Below are 15466 nucleotides of genomic sequence, written 5' to 3' on the forward strand. Positions count from 1 at the left end.
GTCGTTCCGCCTACCTCCGCCCCCTCCCGATCTCCAAGACCGGGGGGCCGCCTATTGGTTGAGGAGGGAGGCGGGGCTAGAGGGGCTGTCAGGGGGCGGAGCCGTCTGGGAAAGGAGCTGTCTAGTGGAGGAGTCTTACTGGGGCGGACCTGTCTGGGGGAGGAGTCGTTGGGTGGCGGAGATGTCGGGGTAATGTGAGCTGAGCGAGTTCCAGTACCGCGGCCTTTGCGCCGGGCCCCTAAGAGAGCCCATTAACTTGGAGAGCCTAATGAAGAGTGTCGATTGCCCCCTGCGGAGCCCCCACACTTGTTCTTGGCCCTCTTGGCTCCTCTCCGCCTGGGTGTTGACCGCAGAGTTGCTCAACAGTAGCGTTTTACATGGACGTGCGCACAGCGCCCTCCCCCCCAATATGCACCCCGGGGTTCCCAAACACCCTATCGCAAATGAACTGATTGGTATCAGCCCCGAGCTAGACGTAGGATTACCAAACGGAGCACGGTATGTCGACATAATGCGGGCTGAGCAATGTCAGTTTCATCCTCCTTCGTAGGGGTTGGTCAGTGCTGGCAGCTGGAGAAATTCATTTCGTTTTTAAAACCAGCGTTTTTAAGTGGAGGACTTGAGGAAAGCGTCTGAGACTCTAGGTTGAAATGTCGCCTCCGAGACTTTTAGTCTAGCAGAGGTGTGACTTTCTGCAAGTGAACTGCAATGGTTCAGTTCTCTCCCACCTTCCACCCAAAAGTAGCAGTTGACTTCATTCTAGGAGTTAGAGCGGGAAAGGGCCCTAGAAGTCTGGTTCCAAGCCCCTCGTTTTACAGATGAGAAAACTGAAGCAGACAGGTTATTTAAGCTGGGAGTAATAAAGCTAAAAATTTGAACCCAGATCCTTTAACTACAAATTCAAGGCTCTTTCTACTTCATGCTCCCAAGATCTTTGAGAAGTTACAGTCTAGCAGGAAGTATAAATACATATAGTGAATACAAATTGTTCGTTCTTCGTTTTCAGAGGACCAACGACATCATCAGGTGATGTCTTGCGTGTTCGAGAGTTGGATTTCAGTAGGCATAGTTGTACAAAGTCATCAATCTCACTCACTCTTCCAGAATCATCGAAGTCCAGTGGCAGGACAAATTTTAGAACAACTGGATGGCCTGGGATGCATTGAATGACCTTGGCATCTTGGATGTCTAACCAAGCTCTAAGCTTCCTTCAGCAGCCTTCTTTGCCTTGAAACAAATCGTTCTCATCCACAAGCTTGCGGTGGACATACTCCTAACTCACCAACCAGTTATGAGGCTTGTTGGTTACCTTCAATCTGGTTTAGCCTGTCTGCTGAGATGGTTTCCAGAAGAGCTGGAAAGTGGCCACTGCACATTCTACAGCTTCTTGGAGCCACAGGTGGTTCACAGGTATTCAAATTCACACCATTCAAATTTATAATTATATAAAATATAATAATGGATTCAGCCTAATGGAAATATGAAGTGTAAATTTGAATTTGAATAATGTGACCACTTCAAAGGCTTATTATTTGAAGAAATCTAGTGCTAACTAGACAGTATAGGAAGACCAAAGAGCTAGCTAAAATTGGAGGAAGGGGTGGTAGGAATGAGAGAAGGCATTTATGGAAGATGTGACATTTGAAGTTGGTTTTCTTTTAGGCTATATATATAGGCAAGTAGGCAGAGGAAGGAGAGGTATTTCAGGCTTTGAGAATGGATTGAATGAATGAGTAGCATATATTAAATATTTATTAAGTGCCAAGTGCTATAAGCAAGTTGAACTGCAAAAATAAAAGCAAGTCTAGACACTAATAGGGGTGTGGTCCCTAGCAAGGGGATCCTGGTGAGTCTTTTGGGTGATGAGTAGAGTCTTTAGGGAGTAAATTGACTCACCTATTTTTAGAGTATTGGTAAAGTTTATTGATTTGATTATCATTCTAGAACTAGAAAAGAGTAGAGAAAAGGTAATTACCATAGCAAGGCATCCTGTGTTGGTGAAAAGATTGTTTGAGAGTAGAGTAAAGCATGGTTGGAGTCCTCTCTGAAATAGTGGGCCTCTGGAAGCACTTATCTATTAGAACAGTGAGGTCCTTGGAGGCAGGAGTTGAAGAATAAATTGATTAGTACATACATCATCCATCATTAGGGAATAGTTTCTAGACTTGGACTAGACAGCTGGTGAAAGATCTAGGAGAAAGAGGAGAGCAGAGTAGAGCAGTAAAACTGCACAGTCAGCACCATGGCCCTAGGGTGCATTTGGGGGTCTGGTGGTAGGAGGTGTTGCCTGCTGCTAAAGGTTAAAAAGTGCCTGTGGTGGAATGGAATGAGCCCTGGATTGGGGGAGTCTGGAGTCCTGGGCATTGATTTCAATTTGCCATGAGAGGGTCTAGAATCAAAAGACCTGAGTTCAAATACTGGTACTATGTTCAACAATAATAACTAACTAATAGTTATATATCACTTTGAGGTTTGAAATAGTCTTTATGTTTTAATCTATGGGCAGCTAGCTAGCTCCATAGGAAGATCTGAGTTTGAATCCTGCCCCAGACACTTTTATACCTAAGAGCTAGCATTTCTATACTGCTTTAAGGTTTGCAAAGTACTTTAAGTATATTATCTCATTTTACCCTCTCAACCCTGGGAGATAGGTGCTATCATTATCCCCATTTTGGAGATGAAGAAATTGAAGCTGACAGAGGTTAAGTGACTTGTCTATGGGATCACACAGCTGGTAAGTGACTGAGGTTACATTTGAATTCAAGTCTTCATGACATCAGGTCAAATACTCTATCCACTGTACCCCGATAGCACCTACCTCACATGTAAAATACTTTGCAAACCTAAAAAAGATGCTATAGAGTTGCTAGCTATTGTTTCATCTGATTCTCACAACTTTTTGAGGAAAGTCCTATTTGTTATTCCTCCTCCACTCAGACTTCTGACCTCCCTGGTTTCCTTTAAATCCTAACTAAAATCCCATCTTCTATAGGAAGTCTTTCCCAATACCTCTTAATTCCAATACCTTTCCTCTGTTATCTCCTATTTATCCTGCACATAGCTTGCTTTGTATATAGGTTTGCGTGTTCCTCCCACCTTCCATTAAATTGTAAGTTTCTTGAGGGCATGGACTTCTCTTTCTGTATCCGATTAGCACAGTGCCTGGAACATAGTGGGTTCTTAAAAATGATTGATTTATTGAGTTGGAGAGAGAGTTTAAGTGACTTGCCATGGGTCACACATTTGACAAGTATCTGAAGCAGGATTCAAACTCAGATCTTTTTCACTCCAAGTTCAGTGTCACTGTAGCCATTCCACATAACTCAATTTTCCTTGCTGGGCCTGTTTTCTCAGCTGTAAAATAAGGATGCCAGGCTAGTTGATTTCTAAAGCTCCAAAACCTATGAATGGCATGACCAAATATCAAGATTTGCACTCTCCTCTTCACACTCCCTACCCCCATCCCTAGGTACAAAAAGAGTAACCAGAAGTACCCCAGAGAAGTTTTTCCAAAATGTTATTAGTTTATTATTAATAACAATATTAATAAATTAAATGTTATTGATATTATCTCTGAATAATTCGTATATTAACAAATAACTGTCATTGATATGTTGATGATTGATATTATTAATATACAACAGTAATGCTATTACTCTAATGTTACTTATTGATGATATATTAATGCTGTTAATAATTATTGATGTTATTTTATTATTTATTATCTTCAATGCTGCTGTCTTTCCTCATTTTCATTTCATTGTCCCAGCTTTTCTTTTAATCCCTGCCTGAGATCACCCACGGTTATGGAGCCTGTGGCAGGCTTCCCCTCTCTAATTTAACACTCCTTAGTCCCACCCTTCCAAGGTGCAAGGAACGGAACGGGGCGGACTCTGACCGCCGTGTCTCATCCCGGCCACCGTAACGCGAGCGCCTTAGGGCCTGAGGGAGCCCCCAGTTGCCGGGGCAACAGACTCCGCCGCCGCCGCCGTCGCTGGTGCCACCGTGAGACGGAGGGGGAGGAGGCCCAGAGCGGCCCGGCGCCTGCGAAGCACAGGGGTGGGCATCGGTTCGAGGCTCTGCCCAAAGGGCGATCCCGGCCGACCCGAGTGCTCTCTCCTAGCCCGTCTGACCCAGCTCCTGTTGTCTGCCTGGAGGAGGGGCTTAGGCTGAGCGGAGAGGGGATCTCAAAGCGCCTTCTGTGGGTAAGTAATACTTGGCGGGTCCGCCTCGGGGGGGGGGGGGAACAGGCAGGGAGGCGGGGAGGGGCATCGGGAGCCGCCCAGTCGTTGTTAGTCTCGCTATCAGGAAAACCAGATGGAAACGGAGGGGTGGGGTATGGGGGCATGTCTTGGCTCAGTTTCCCCAGTGCCCTTTGACCTTCCGACCGCAGCTGTTTAAACTGCCCTCCTGGGAGTCCCCAGAAAAAGGTCAGTGGGGGTAGGAGGGGAGAATGTCTTAGGGATCTTAATGGTAGAAGGCACCTTCAGTCAATCAACTAGCATTTATTAAGCACCTACGATTTGTCAGGCGCGGTGCACTGAGCGCTGGGGACACAAAGACAGCAAACCAGCCCTCTTCACAGTCTGATTAAAGTCGAAGGGTCCCTCTCTTTTTACAGGAGGGGAAACTGAAGCCGGGAGAGGGGAAGGCACTGAGAGACTGAGCGACCGACGGGAGGGAGTTAGAGGCATACCCGGGGCTGTCAGAAGGGCGCGACATTTGTTGGTTTGGGAATTTCTGCCCGTTGTTTTATTGAAAAAATATATTTGTATAAGTGAGTAACGTTAACAATTCTCATTTTTATAGGGCCCTGAGGTTTACAAAGCACTTCCCTCACAATAGCGCTGTGAAGTAGGGAGTACAAGGATATTTACTTCCATTTATTACATTAGGAACATCGAGGTTCTAAGAGAGAATGTGAGATATTACTGATACTTAGGCAAACACAAGGTTGGTTACCAGGGTCTTCTGATTCCACCCTTCTCTGCTGTGGCCCAGCAATATCTTAGATTTAGATCACCAAAAAATCTTTCTTCCAGTATACTCATTAAGGTAGGAAAGCATATGAATAAAAAAGTTTCCTAGTTTGCTCTTAGTTAACTCTTCTTAGATGGTGAGGTTAAGCAAAATGCCTTGTTTATTCCTGGAATGTTCCAGTAAACTGAAGCTTTATTTATTCAGGAAGCACATTCCGTTTAGAAATTGAGGATTTTGTATATTCAGGTACCATTCGCCAATGTCATAAATGCAGATACTACTCCGTGTGGACCCCAATGGGGCCTTGCCCAACTGACTGGTTTTTCTTACTGGAAGGGTTGGGGGTTTGAGGAAGTCAAAGATAGGAAATTCCTTGTAAAACAAAAAAACAAACAAAAAATTTCAACAGCTCAAAATAAATTGATAAGCAGAAGGCAACTGTTTGGAAAGTGTTAAAGAGACATTAACACCTAATTGAAGTCTTCTCCCTGAGGTAACTAGGAAAGTTAATCAAATTTGGAAAAGAGTTTTGGAGAGAAACCCAGGCAGATATAAAAAGCATTTTGTGTGGAAATAAATCTCCTTTTCTTTGCATATAAACCATCATTAGTAATAATAAAACAATATTTGTTGGATTTTTATATTATAGGATCACTAGAAGTGTGTGAATGGGAAAGTAATAACAGCTTGGTAGAGTGGAATTGCCCAGATCTTTGTTTACAGGAGACCTGTGATTTCAGGAAAAGAGCATTGGACTTAAAGTCAGAGGATCTGTCTAGACTAGAGTTTCAACTCTAACATTTAGTGGGTATGTGATTTTCTTCTCTCAGCCTGAGGCTTCTCATCTCTAAAATGGAGATAAATACTTGTCTTTCCTATCTCAGAGGGTTGTTGTGAAACAAGCATTTTGTAAACTCTAAAGTGATAGGGAAATGTGAACTAATATATGATTTTTGTATCCATTTTAATCTTTTATAAATATTTTGCCTGTCCTCATGCCCAAGTCAGTGCTCTTAAGTGTTTGATAAATGTTTGTTGAATTGGTTGAATTTAATTAAATCTTTTGGTGAACCAGCAATTAATTAGCTATAGCTCAGAATAATCTTGTTTCTTTTTTAAATTTTAATTACCATATCTGCTTTTTTGAACTTTGGAGGGAACCTGTCAACTCCCTCATTTTACAGATGAGGAAACTGAGTCTCAGGGAGGTTAAGTGAATTTTCCTTGGTTACACAAGTAGCAAATGTTAAATGGGGATTTGAACACAGGTTCTTTGATTCCAGACAGTGGTCTTTTATATCACTATGATAAACTCTTTAATGATTTTCCCCTGTAGCCAACTACCTACGTATGTAAGTGATTTCTCCAAAATGACCTTTGGTTTATGTGGTTTTTGAACCATAATTACATTGTCGCTGTGTTCCTTTGATGTTGGCAACTGAGCCCTGTATTCTAGTAATGATTAAGTTTCATTAACTGAAAAAATATTTTAAAAGATAAGTGTATTTGAAACAAGACATCTGTTTCCAAGAAGAGTAAAAAGATTAGGCAATATAGCTAATTTTGCTGTAAGTAATCTTTGAAAGTTCATCGTTTTAAAAGCATTATTAGAAGTCATTACAAGCATCTTTAAACTGTCTAGCCCAGAGACTTGACACCGTTCATCTTTCAAGTGATCAGAGGCAACTGGCCTCATTTTCCCTGTTAGCTTCCTAGGAAATCTTTGACCTCTTTTCAGCCAGTGGCCTCTTATTTTTTTTTTTTTTAGTTTAATAAACGAATGTTAAACATCTCTTACATGCAAACCAACCCTAGGTTCTGGGGGTACAGAGACACATGTATAAAGTTGATAAAGGTATTCCCTTCTCTTCCTCCCTGGTTTCCATGACTTAAATATTCTTGGTTCTTTTCTCTGACAATTTCTCTTTTTCTTTCCCTCATCTTGCTCCTTACATTGTAGTTTCCCCCCCCAAGAAATTGTCCTCTCTCCTTTTCTCTTTCCTTTAATTCTATTTCGTCTCCTTTCATCTCTTTTGTTCCTTTTAAAAAAGGGATTCCCTTCCAAAGCCATATTCTAGCCATACATACTATCCTGCCAAGTCTTAGTGATAGCTGTTGAAGATGGGGGCGAAGAGGGAGACACTGTGCCTCAAGGCCTGCCATGCCACCTTTGAACACCTCTTAAGTATTAGGAAGTATTTCCTTATATAAAGCCTGAAGTTATCCCTTTGCAACTTCTACTCATTGTTCCTAGTTCTTTTCTTTTGGGTCAAGAGAACAGGGCAGCTGTTATGTCTCCTAAGTCTTCTATTCTCCAGTTGAAACATCCTCAGTTCCTTCAACTGATCCTTATATAGCACCATCTCAGAGCCCATCACCATCCTGCTTGCTCTCTCCTGGATACTTTTTATTTTATCAGTTTTTCCCTAAAATCTGGTACCTAGAGCTGAGCACAGTGCCTTTTTGCATTAGAATTACTAGTTTACCCTGTTTACTACCCATGTTTTGTACATTTCTGTACATTTGTATAGAGATATCTGAGACTATGGATTTTATTTCAATGTAGTCTCTTCTTAAACATTACCTCCCATGAATTTTTGGTCCTCTTTCTTTTTTTTTAAAAATAATATTCATTTTAAAATATTTTATTATGAACTTGACAAATATTAACAAACATGAACATTTCAATATCCAAAGAACAGAGAAAGGATTATATGTAAAACTCTGAGCTTCTATTTCACTAAAAATATGTTTAATTAAACAAGATAGTAATAAAACTGCCTTGCTTGCCTGTGTTCCCTTCTGAACTTTTTCCCTCTCTTTTGTGTGTTTTTTAAATGTTTCATTGATATTTTTCTTTCTTTTGTTCTTTATTTCAATACGATCACTACCCAACAGCTTCTTCCCCTCAAATACTCCCTCCCAATTAGAAATTTCTCTTTTAACAAATAAGTACAATTAAGTAAACCAAATTCACACATTGATCCTATCTGAAAACGTATGTTTCATTCTGCGTCTCAGAGGTAGAAAGCAGGCTCTATCTTTAGTCATTGAAGTAATAGGATTATAAATTTAGAGCTGGAAGCGACTGTCAGCCATCAACTATCAACTTCCATCCATTTGACAGGATGTTAGAGGCAATCTGGACAAACCCCCCCTCATTCTACAGATGAAGAAACTGAGGCCCAGAGAGGTTAAGTGACTGGCCCAAGACCATACAAATAATAAGTGAAGCTAGCTAACTTAGTGGATAGTGTTCTAGACTCTCAAGTCAGGAAGATCTGAGTTCAGATCCTGCCTCAGATGCTTACTAACTGTGTGACCTTGGGCAAGTCACTTAAACCTCACTCAGGCTTTTTCTTTATCTGTAAAATGGGGACAATAATAGCACCTACATATCTACGTGGGCAGCTGGGTGGCCCAGTGAATAGAGCAGTAGGCTTGGAACAAGGAACACTCATCTTCCTGAGTTCAAATCTGGTTTCAGACACTTGGTATCTGTGTGACCCTGGGCAAGTCACTTAACTTGGTTTTGCCTCAATTCCTCATTAATAAAAATGAACTGGAGAAGGAAATGGCAAACCACTCCAGTATCTTTGCCAACAAATGGGGTCATGAAGAATTGGACAGGACTGAAATGACTGAACAATAACGACAACCTAAGGGTGAGTTTGGAATCAAATGAAGATAGTGCATGTGAAGCACTTTGTATACCTTAAAGTGCTAAATAAATGTTATTATTACGAGGTGTCAGAGAAAGGAATTCATGATTGGTCACCTCATTGATCACAGTTATTATCTTTTCAAGAATTTATTTTCCTTTAAATTGTTGTAGTAAATTGTTCTTTTTCTGCTCACTTAACTGTCTCTCTCTCTCTTTACAAGTATGCTTTATTTATTTAAAATTCATTTTTAAAATTTTGAGTTCCAAAGTCTCTCCCTCCAGCCCCTCTCCCACTCATTGAGAAGGCAAGCAATATGATGTCATTTATGCATGTGAAGTCATATAAAACATGTTTTCACATTAGCCATGTTATAAAAAAAAAACAAGAAAAATAAAACAAAGTATTGAAAATATGCTTTAATCAGTGCCCAAGAGTTTATCTGTTTTCCCTCTGGATGTAGATAACATTTTTCACTGTAAGTACTTTGGGCCAGTCTTGGATCATTGGATTGATTAGAGTAGCTAAGTCTTTCACAGCTGATCATCCTTTTAATATTGCTGTTAGTATATACAATGTTCTCCTGGTTCTTTTCACTTCACTTTACATCAGTTCATGTAAGTCTTCCCAGGTTTTTCTGAAATCATCCCCCTTATCATTTCTTATAGCATAACAGTATTCCATCACAATCATAAACCACAACTTATTCAGCCATTCCCCAATTAATGGGCATTCCCTCAATTCCCAGTTCTTTGCCACCACAAAAAGAGTTATAAATATTTTTGTACATGATATTTGGTACTGCCAGTAGCAGTTTTGCATGGAATTTCTTTTCTTCTCACTTTCTGCCTTTTTTTTTTGTAACATACAAAAATGCCATTGGTTTTTGTGAGCCTATTTTATATTCTGCTGTTTTGTTCCAGTTAACTTTTCTACAGAATCTAGGGTTCTTTAAGCAGACCTTCATGTTATCTGTAAAAATCAATAATCTTATTTCTTTTTTACCTATAGGAATTCCCTGATTTCATTTTATTGTTTTATTGCTATAAAGAGTATTTCTAGAGCAAATCAAATAATAGTGGTGACAATGGACATCCTTGATTTGCCCCTTATCGCTAAGTTGTCGCAGTTAAATGGAGAGAATAGGTTAGATGTGAGAGAGATAATGTGGTGGTGAAAGCAGCAAGATTTAGCAAGTGACTATATATTTTGGGTAAAGAAAAATAAGGATAGTCCTGAGATTATGAACTGGGGAAAATTGAAGAAAGCTGGTGCCTTTGACAGAAACAGAGAAATTTGGAAGAAGGATATAAGTTTAGCTTGAAAGATAAAGGTTTTAATGTTTTAAGTTTGAAGTGTTAATATGCAGATGTGTTAGTCATCTTCATAAAGATGATAATCAAGCCTCTCCAAGCTGCTGGAATCACTGAGAGGGAGAACAGTAGATACAGAAAAGAAGGTGGCCCTGGACAGAACCTTGGATTGAAAAACACCCACAGACAGTCAGAGGGTGTGATATGGATGATGAGTCAGCAAAGAAGACTGAAACAGAACAGTTAGATAAGGAGAAGGAAAACCAAAAAAGAATAATCACAAAAACCCATCCAGGAGAGAGGGAGTACCCAGGAGGGAGGAGTAGTCAACAGTGTCAAACACAGTCAAGGCTTTGAAAAGAATGAGAATTGAGAAGAGACCATAGATTTGGCCCTTAGATAAATGGCAACTGAACTGAGCACTTTTAGCTGAGTGGTGATGGGAGGCAGATTGCAGACAGTTGAGAAATGAATGAGAGAAGAGGTGGATGCAGTGAGGATCAAGCAACTTTTTCTAGGAGTTTGGCTGGAAAATGGAAGAGAGCTAGAGATTGACATCTGTTCTTGGGGAATTTCCTAGAGGAGATGTGTTTGGCTATAAGTTTTTATTGTCATATTTACTGGAAGTCTTCTGCTAGTCTTCCTATATTGAACCTGTTAAGCTTGGCAGATCTATGTGGTCAGTTTTCTCCTTCTTCATTCCTTTTCAGTTTAAAATTCACTTGATATGATTCATAAGGCAAATATCAAGTCATCTGCCAAATCCACTTGTGTAATTTCCCCATTATTTCTTGTACCTGACCCCTTCTTTCTACTTCCATTACAACCACATTTGTCCAGATTTTATTACCTCTCACCTTGAATGTTTTACTATTAAAAAAAAAATAACAAACCCATAGCTATTCTCTTTGTCTGCTTCCTCTCTTATCTAGCTGGTGAACAGTTCTCAAGTAAGTTCCCTGTGACAGATCATGGCACTCTTCTATTCAAAAAAGCTTCAGGGACCCTCCTTTTTTTTTTAATCAAATAAAATATAAAATCCTTATCCTGACATTCAGGACTCTCAACAGTCTGCCTACAGTTTACCTTTCTAGATGGTTTCTGTTCTGGCCAGAAACCCTGAGTGTCTTCCCCTCCCAGATTCTTTTCTGAAGGCAAACTAGGCCATCTTTTGCCACAATTCTTACCTAGCTTTTAATCGATGAAGGGGCATTACCTCAGACAAACTGAGACCTGGGAAAGACCTTAGCTATAAAAGACCAAGGTTTCCCACTGCATCCTGTGCCATGGCCAGTTGTCCTGACCTGTGTCCTGCCACTACACTTTGATGACTGTGGAGGAGAGAGTGAGGCTGATGATTTTGCACAGCCCTGCTTCTTTTAAATCCAATCCACTTGCGGGTCAAGACATCACCCTCCTGATGTCATTGGTCCTCTTTGAGAACAAAGGACAAACAACAACACCTTTCCAGACTCATCTCATACTACTCTCTTTCATGTACTTTCTGTTGCAGTTCTCAAACTACAACAGAATACTAGACTACTCTTGATCTTCTGTTTTTATCTTTAATTCCCTGTAGGTTGGCTGATGCTGTTTCTCCATGTATGGAATGTATCACTTTCCTCTTTCCTTCTCCACCTATTGAAATCTTTGGGCTCTGGATTTTTATTGGAGTAGTTTTGTTAAGTTCATATTAATGCTGGTAATAATAAGAGTAAGACAAATGTATTACCTAATGATAAATTAAGTAGCAATTTTAAAAAATTACAGAAAAAGACAAATATACTATAAGATTCCATAGGATTCTCTTCAGAATGAGAGTACATTGGTTCAAAACAGAAAAAAACCCACAATAATTAGGCAATAAAATATAAAGGAAAAGTTCATAGATTTTTTTGGAAGGAACTACCTTAAAATCAATAGGGAGAGATGTAGTGTGGCATAGTGTATAGGGAACCAGCCTTTAAGTGAGGAAGATGTGTTAAAGACTGGACTCTGACACATATATTTGTGGGCCCTGGGCAAGTCACTTAACCTTTCAGTTCTCCAAGGAAGTATTTAAGACTGTTAGTTGTAGAGTAATTGCTTATCTACAATGAGAGGGTAGGAAAGTGGGTCATCACAACCTGCCTTTTCTGCTCTGCGATAACCAATTGCAAGGCTTGTCTCTCATACAACCATATCTCCCTTATACCTATTATCATCCAACACTACCCCACTCCACCCTTTCCCACTGCTCTGAAAGCTCCCAACCTCCCTCTTCTGCTCCTGAGCAGTGTACTTGCCAGCCTCAGTTCGTACTGAGAGTTTTATCATTCTTGACACTATTCTTACAGGATCATGCTTAGTCCCACCCATTTCCCCTAGGGTTTTTTTGATCATCTTCTCTTTCGACTTAATTTTTAACCTTTCATTACTCCCTGGTTCTTTACCTCCTGTAAATATGCTTGAGTCTCCCCCATTCTTAAAAAATCTAGCCTTAGGTAGCACACTGGACAGAGACTCTGGAGTCAGGAAGACTCATCTTTCTAAGTTCAAATCTCACCTCAGACACATACTAGTTGTGTGACCCTAGGCAGGTCACTTAATCTTGTTTGCCTCAGTTTCCTCATCTGTAAAAATGAGCCGGATAAGGAAATGGCAAATCACTGCAGTATCTTTGCCAAGAAAACCTCAAATATGGTCACAAAGAGTCAGACAGGACTGAACACCATCAACGAGGCTACATCCTTTGTTTTCCATAGTATCATATTCTAAGCTTTCTATTCCTTTTTCTTGGTGGCTGATAAATCATGTGTGATCCTGACTGTGGGTCCTCAGTATTTGAATTTTCTGGCTTCTTACAAAATTTTTTCCTTGACCTGGGAGTTCTGAAATTTGGCTATAATATTCCTGGGATTTTTTTTTCCCCCAGGAGGTAAGTGTTAGACTGTTTTAATGTCTACCTTGCCCTTTGGTTCTAAGGGATCTGGGCAGTTTTCCCTTATGGTTTATTGAAATATGATGGCTGGATTCTTTTTTGTTGTTGTTATTCATGGCTTTAAGGTAGTCCCATGATTTTTGAATTACTTTTCCTCAATATGTTTTCTAGTTCAGTTGTTTTTCCCATGATAAATTTCACATTTTCTTCTATTTTTCAATCTTTTTGCTTTTTAAAAATTATTATTTCTTGTTGTCTCATGTCATTAGCTTCTATTTGGCCAATTTTAATTTTCAAGAAATTATTTTTTTCATAAGATTTTGTGCCTCTTTTTCCAAATTTTTAGTTCTCTTTTCACATCTTCCTTAACTCTCTCCTTTTTTCCCATTCTTTCTTTTACTGCTCTCATTTGGTTTAAAAAAAAATTTTTTTTTGAAGCTCCTTCTTTAACTCTTCTAAGAATTCTTGTTGGACTTGTGTCCAGTTGCTTTTTTTTTCTTCAAGACTTTGCTTATAGATTTTTTTCAAGTCATTCTTTTCTTTGTTTATATCTTGAGTGTCCTTGTCTTTATAATAGCCCTTTATGGTTAGATTCTTTTTTTTTTGTTTGTTTGATCATTCTTTTAGCCTGCTTCTCAACTTCAGATTTTATTAGTGTTGGGCTCTGCACACTTCTGGGTGGTTGTCTGGCCTAAACTTCTGCCCTTTTATGTCCTTATGCTGCTTTCACAACTCTAGGTGAGGAGCTTTGTCCCCAAAAATTATATGATCCAGAGGACATCTGTTCACTGCTCTTCTGGTCAGAGTTCTGCAAGTTACTGACCACAGGTTTGGTTCTATTTATTGTTTCTGGTTGTGAGTTTTAGTAGACTACTGCTTGAATCAGCCACTCTTAGCTTGCTGGGAGGTTCTGAGGAGACTGAATTGCCAATTCCTCCCTGCTTTTCTTTTTCCAGAGAGAAAACTGATTACTGGAGAAATACTGATTGTTCATGGGTGGGCTGGACCAAAGTAATAAAAATAACAATACTACCTAAAGTAATTGACCTATTCAATACCATAACAATCAAACTGCCAAAAGATTACTTTATAGAGCTCAGGGGAAAAAAAAACAACAAAATCCATTTGGAGGAACAAAAGGTCAAGAATGTCAAAGAAATTCATGAAAAAATTGGGAAGGAAGGGAACTTAGCAGTACCAGATCTCAAACTATACTACAAAACTATAATCATCAAAACAATTTTATACTAGGTAAGAAATAGAAGAGGTCAGTTAGTGGAACAAATTAAGTACACAATATACAGAAATCAGCCCAGTAATTTAATGTTTGATAAACTAGTTCTTGGGACAAGAAATCATTTTTTCACAAAAACTGTTAAGAAAATTGGAAAGAAATCTGGCAGAAGCTAGATTTGGACCAACATCTCAGACTATATACCAAGATAAACTCCAGATGATTACATAATTCAGATATAAAGGGTGACATCATAAATAAATTCGAGGAGTATGGAAAAAATTAGCTGTTAGATCTATGGATAGGGGAAGAGTTCATGACCAAACAAGAGATAAAGAAGTTATCAGGAAGTAAAATGGGCAATTTTCATTATATAAAATTTTAAAAGTTTGTGGACAAGCAAAACCAATCTGTTAAACTTGGAAGAGAAAAGTAGGACATTGGGAGAAAAAAAGTCTTTGCAACAAGTTTCTCTGATAAAGGTTTCATTTTATAAGATAGGAAACTGGGCCATTTGCCAATTGATAAGTGGGCGAGGAATATAAATAGACAATTTGTAGAGGAAGAAATCTAGTAACCATATGAAAAAATGTTCTAAATCACTAATAACCTCAGAAATGCAAATTAAAATAGCTTTGGGTTTCCACCTCACACTCATCAGATTGGCAAAGATGACAAAAAAAGGAAAATCACAAATACTGGAGGGTCTGAGGGGGTGGGGGGAAGGTACATTAATACACTCTTGGAAGTATTGTGAACTGGTCCAGAAGACTGGAAAGCAATTTGGAACTATGCCCAAAAAGCTATTAAATTGTGCATACCCTTTTGTCTAGAATATCACTACTATGTGTATACCTCAAACAGATCAAAGAAAGAGGAAAGGGACCCATGTGTATAAAAATATTTATAACAACAAAGGATTGGAAACTGAGGATGTGCCCACCAATTGAAGAATGGCTGAACAAGTTTTAGTATATGTATGTGATGGAATACTATATGCTATAAGAAATGTCAGAAAAACCTGACAGGTCTTATATGAAAGTGAAGTGACTAGAAACAGGATAACAGTTCATATAATAATAACAATATCTTAAATAACTTTAAAAGACTTAGGAACTGTGATTGACATAATTACCAACCACAATTCCAGAGAAGGCATGATGAAACATTCTACCCACCTCCAGACAGATAATGGACTCAGAGTACAAATTTAGGCTTTCAGTTTTTATTTTCTTTTGTTTGGATTTGGATAATGTGGGGATTTGTTTTACTTGACTATACATGTTTGTAACAGGTTTTGTTTTTCTTGCTCAATTGGTGGGTGAGGGAAGTGGGAGGAAGAGAATTCAGACTTTAA

At 39.2% G+C, this 15466-nt stretch overlaps 1 protein-coding gene and 1 long non-coding RNA gene across 3 annotated transcripts in view; both read left to right on the forward strand.

The window, feature by feature from the left end:
* The first annotated feature begins 165 nt into the window (after positions 1–165).
* On the forward strand, positions 166–3863 carry LOC114036644. Its single transcript, XR_003568345.1, has 3 exons — positions 166–498; positions 1007–1410; positions 3770–3863. It is a non-coding gene; the product is annotated as an uncharacterized LOC114036644 (long non-coding RNA).
* Positions 3864–4018: 155 nt separating this feature from the next.
* The window catches only part of PKIG (cAMP-dependent protein kinase inhibitor gamma), a 71102-nt gene continuing 59654 nt past the window's right edge, over positions 4019–15466 (forward strand). The window contains exon 1 of one of the 2 annotated variants that reach the window (XM_027847674.1): positions 4019–4205. The gene's annotated coding sequence lies outside the window, so the exon portion shown is untranslated. Of the gene's footprint in view, positions 4206–4335; positions 4431–15466 lie in introns of those variants that run through there. The other variant, XM_027847682.1, reaches the window with a different exon arrangement.

Source organism: Vombatus ursinus, unplaced genomic scaffold (genome assembly GCF_900497805.2).
Source record: "Vombatus ursinus unplaced genomic scaffold, bare-nosed wombat genome assembly UNPS02000580.1, whole genome shotgun sequence".
NCBI classification, from domain to species: Eukaryota; Metazoa; Chordata; class Mammalia; order Diprotodontia; family Vombatidae; genus Vombatus; species Vombatus ursinus.